The sequence below is a fragment of the Peromyscus maniculatus genome, chromosome 17 (assembly GCF_049852395.1).
Source record: "Peromyscus maniculatus bairdii isolate BWxNUB_F1_BW_parent chromosome 17, HU_Pman_BW_mat_3.1, whole genome shotgun sequence".
Taxonomy (NCBI): domain Eukaryota; kingdom Metazoa; phylum Chordata; class Mammalia; order Rodentia; family Cricetidae; genus Peromyscus; species Peromyscus maniculatus.
The window spans coordinates 51,646,709-51,652,271 of NC_134868.1; positions in this window are offsets into that span (position 1 = coordinate 51,646,709).

The window sequence follows — 5,563 nt, forward strand, 5'->3', positions numbered from 1 at the left end:
ATGGAGCATTTGACCAAATACACATGATACACACACTACTTGGGCATAGGTACTTGTGCCATCAATTCATGAGAATAAGGTAAACTAGTATGATGCTGAAATATCAATTTTACCTGTTATATTGGGACTGGTAAATATTAGAAAAGCATCATAGTACATGTATCATTCTTCACAAGGATCATAAAATCTCCTGCAGACTGTAAATTCACAAAGTAAAGATCTGTTTTCCCCCCAAGACTCAACAAACACGGAAGTAGGTAAGAGGCCACATTGATGGAGGATTCTGGTCTCTACCTTCTGTGGTGTCCACATGAGCAGATGTCTTTCTTCAAGTGAGAAAGATGCTGCTACCATGATTTGGCAAGAAACAAAGGAGAGAATGTAAAATAATAAGAAAATGAAAACTATGGTGCAAATCAAAACTTGATTGCTTTAATTCAAATGGGCATTCTTTTGAAAGGTTATATATGCTGGTTGGACATACTCTGGGATTTCAATGACCAGTTCTGTGCTGAGTACAGGCAGGAAAAAGGGAAATGAAAACACAAAAATATAAATCACTCATATGAGCATGGTGGTCTTTTGGGTATGCAAATTTAGTGAGTGCTACTGAGGCCAACTCTGTGAAGATCACGAAGACAGTGAGGGATGTGTCTGAAATAGGAGATATATATTTTATGACTGATAGATCTAAGTTCACAAAGATATTGGAGAGGTCATGTCCCATTAGACAATATGACATGTATATGTTTAAATATGAGTATGTAAAACAGTATTCTTCCTGATTTCTAGTAAAGGAACACAGCTATAAATAAAAACATTTTAACAACTGACCAGTATTTATCAACATGTAAATATGAGCTAGCACTTATAACACTGGGACATCATATGAAGACTGAAATTAGTAGCATGTTCTGTATCTTTTTACATATACATAGTGAGGGAAAATGGATAAAAACATCTACAGAACAAGGTTTGTATAGGTACAGCAGTGGCTTCTTTGGAGTAGAAGCACTTCTGACTGGGAAGAAGCACATCACCCTCTCTAAATTAGTTGTTCTTTCTTGTCGGTAAGTTCACATTTTCTAAAAGTTAAAAAGAATGCAGAATCTGAGATATGAGCAACAGCACATTATTTGATGGCTCCCAAATTTTGAAGAGGCACCTGGAATGTGCTTATGAGATGTGTGCAGGTCACACTCACTTCTTCAGAACAACCTCTTTTCCCATTTTAGGGGCCCCTGACAGTGTGATCAGGATCTATCCCTGCTGCAAGAGCCAGATTTCTAGACCCATTACCTATGGTCGGACACCTTGCTCACCCCTGATAAAGTGGAAAGGGTCTTGATCCTGTCTCAACTGAATGTACCAGGCTTAGCTGTCCACCAATGGGAGAACTTACCCTGATGGAGGAGGGGATAAGGGAGGGAGGTATAGCAGGAGGAGGGATGAGAGAGGGACCTGTGGTTGGTATGTAAAATGAATTAAAATATTAAAATAAAAACATAAAAACAAAAGAGATCTCCTGAAACTGAAAAGCTTCTGTAAAGCAAAATACATGGATAATAAGACAAAAGGGCAATCTGCAGTTGGGAAAAGATCTTCAACAACCATACATCTGACAGAGGACTGGTTGCCAAAATATATACAGAACTCAAGAAACTAGATGTCAAAATACCAAATAACTCAATTTAAAATGGGATACAGATCTAAACAGAGAAATCTCAACAGAAAAATCTCAAGTGACCAAAAGACATTTAAGGAATTGCTCAACACCATTAGTCATCAGGGAAATGCAAATTAAAATGAATATGAGATACCATCTTACAGCTGTCAGAATGGCACATGTATACACTGTGATGTGATCACCATGACCAGCTTAATTTACATAACTATCATCACTGAAATAATCACTCAAATTACTTTGATCTTTTTAGATTAATATATATACACATCATTTTTTCCTCCCTCTAAATGCTCCCATGATATGCCTCCTTTCTCTCTTTAAAATTTACGGCCTCTGTTTTCATTAATTGTTGTCACATACACATATGTTCATACATATATTCCTAAACACGTAAATACATCTTGTTCTATGGGCATGTTACTTGTATGATGTTTTCAGTGGTAATCATTCAGTATTGGATAAATTATTGCTGTGCTCTTCCCAGTGAAGAATATTTCTACCACTTATGTATTCTTTAGTTGCCTTTAGTTGTTGGTGTAGGGCTAAGTCCTCCTGAGCTTTCCCTCATCCTCTTCAACATATCTGTTGTTGTTCTTGTTCAACTCATGCTCAGGAAGTCAGGTTGGGGAGAATTTATGGGTGTGTCTTCTGACATTCTTTGGAGACACAATATATATAGCAAACTCCATGATTATCTGGTTCTTCCAAAATTTCTGCCCTTGAGCCTTCAGTGTGCCAGTTTTTTGTAGATGTATTGGAACTGAACTCTACATTTAGATTGGTTGTGGTTTTCCGTAATGGTCTTTCTTGGTTGCAAAGAGATGTTTCCTTGACAAGGAGTAAGGTCTATACTTATCTATGAATATAAGAATAAATATGGATAGTGTAATTAGGGATAGTGATGGCTTAGTAAAATGGTGATTGTAAGTTCTCCTCTAACATCCATGATTTCACTAGCCCTGGGCTCATCAACATGACTCTGCGTAGGGCACAGTTGTATGCCACATAATTGTCTGAATGTACAGTGGGAAGAGGCTTGTAATCTGAACTGTGGACAACTCTTCTAGTTAACCTTTTAAACTTTATTTTGTTTTGATTATCTTGTTCCTGAGTAAGTACAGGGATAGATGTTTCAGGAGTTTCTCATAGCCTCATGAAGAGACCTCTGGCTTCTTTATGTGTCACAACCTCTAAGGCATAAGGAAGACCTTCAAGTTGATAAGGATATCTTTTTAAAAGCAGGGAGAAATAGTATGTTCAGGACTGTCCTGGAGAAGCAAAGAAGCAGCAATCCCGGGAGAAGGCATAAATAATTCATAAGAAATTTTCCATCAAATCAATATCCCCAAATTATTCAATTTTAAAAGTTCCCCAAGTATGCAACAGGTGGAGATGAAAACCAAAGGTGGCATGGCAGCCAACATGTGGCTCAGCTTTGCTGGACCTTTGTCAAGCGGCTGTGCTGGCTTTAGGTCTTCTGACATTCCATTCAGATATGGCTGTGCCATCTCCCACTTTTGTTTTTAAAAAGATGACTGGGAGGACAAGAATCAAAATAAGCATAACTCCTAGGGTTATTCCCAAATTAATGATACTAGATCAAAAGCTATGTACTGAAGAAAATGTGAGAGGTTATAAAAATATATTTGTTACCACAGATACCAAGGCAGACTACAGTTGAGCTAAACTAATGGCTGTGGTTCACTGATGCAAAGACTGCATGTTTTTAGTTAATTTAGAATTGTTCCATAAGCAGAGGAAGTAGGACTAACCTATGCCTAGGTTATCTCAGAGGAATTGTATGGAAGTGGAGTGGCATAAATAAATTTAAATTTTGAATGACAAAAGACAGTTAATCTAACCTCAATATTTTGAATTTGATTTCCTGTAAATAAGACTGCTTCTTTTAAGTATTTACCTTATACTTTACATTTTTATTGTTTTTTTTTCTTTTTTGTTGTTATGATAACATTTTTTGAGAGCTGATTAACATTCTCCATGGTATGAACTTGTTGTATTAAGGCAGCTGTACATGCAGCAATAGTTCTCATAGTAGTAATGAGTATAGTAATACCCCAAATTAAAGCAACTGTAAATCTCTTAGGCCTATTAAGATCATTAGTAATTTCATTGATAGTATATGTTAAATAGGCACCTCTGCCATATATCCCAGATTAAGAAATTAAATGAATGATAGGTGGTGATGTAATTGATTCATTAGCAAAGGTTTCATTAAGGTTCTGATACTTGGTACCCAGAGTCCTGACTGAGCCTTATAACAAAGACCCAAAGAATGCAAACCCACAGGAACATATCACAGGTAAATTATTGGAGACAAAAGAGAAACACAAGCGCCTCAGATGGTCATCTTGCTGTTTCTGTTCTCATGCTCAGCTGCAGCAGAACACATAGGTTTTGCTACCATTGGCGCAAACCCCACTGATGCATTCTAGTATTTTGCAGGATTGGCTTTGACAGTAGCATGTCAAGAGCTATTTGAAACTGGAAACAGAGAGAGAAACAGGAACTGAGTTTAGAGGTTGGTAGGATGGGATAGTATACAACCCTATGAAGATGTGTGACACAGTGTGGGCATATTTTGTTGGCAGCATTACAGCCAGCAGGATGGTCAACTCAACACAAATTGAAATAATGTGCTGAAGGATCGTTGGTAAAATGTAGGGCTTGAGATCCATGCTGATGTGTCTAATTTTTTATGGTCTTTTCCTCACCATTATTATACAAGACTGAACTCTACAACTGATATGAAGTTCTCTTAGACAAAGAAAATTTTCTCATTATAACTAAGACTACTCATTTTTTCTATAAGAATCTACTCAGTATATTGCTCCCTATTCTGGTGAAATTTCTAAGAGTACCTGTAGAGCAAAAGGCTTATGAGAAAGAAAATCAATTGACTTACGCCACTCTCACCATTACTGCTATGAATAAGAAAGAGAAGGAAGTAAGATAGAGTAATCAAGGGAGCCAGACCGCTTTTGACAGGATTGCAAGGCACATCTTCAACCCTCTCTCAGGAGACTGAGAAAGGAGGGCCCTCATTCAATGCTGGTGGGTTGTAAACAAGAACTATGGAAATTAGTGTGGAGACTTCTCAAAGACTATAAGGAACTCTCCATATGGTACAGCTGAAACACTCCTTGGCAAAAGCCCAAAGGACTCAGCATCCTACTCCACAGATACTTGCTCAGCGATGGTCATTGCTGCTATGTTCACAATAGCTGGAGAATGGACACAACCTCAATGTCCTTCAATTGAAGAATGGATCCTGGAAATGTGGGACATGTTTCTGAGGGTGAGTCCCATCTAAAGGATAGGAGAGTTGACAGACAGAAGTAGCTAGAGCAGAATCACTGAGATGTGACTTTGTATCTACCTGTTCACACTTGATATGACTACTAAAATGTAACCTAGACTTGTTTTACAAGCAATTCATTGTAGATTCTGCTAGATAGCTTGGAAGAGTCCTGACTAAGACACATAGAAAGCATAAAAGAAATGTAAAAACACATTCTTCTTCTGCAAGGAAATTTATTGGAGAAGGAAAAACCATTGAGGCAAAGTATAGGGGTGATGACAGATGATAAAGTCTCAGAGCACATGGTGATCTTGTCTCTGGTCTCAGCGGCAGCAGAATACATAGCCTAGGGGGCACTTGCCAACGGCACGTTCGGGCAATCTGCAGGTTCTTTTTCTACAGAAGCATATGGGGATCCTTCTTGTATCTGAAGAAAAATTTAACATCAGACATTAAATAAGGAAGCCATCAGTATGCAATAGTGTACAATAAATTTGAAGATTAGCATACATGGTAAACAGCAAGTTTGTTTCTATTGATGACATCACATCCATCAC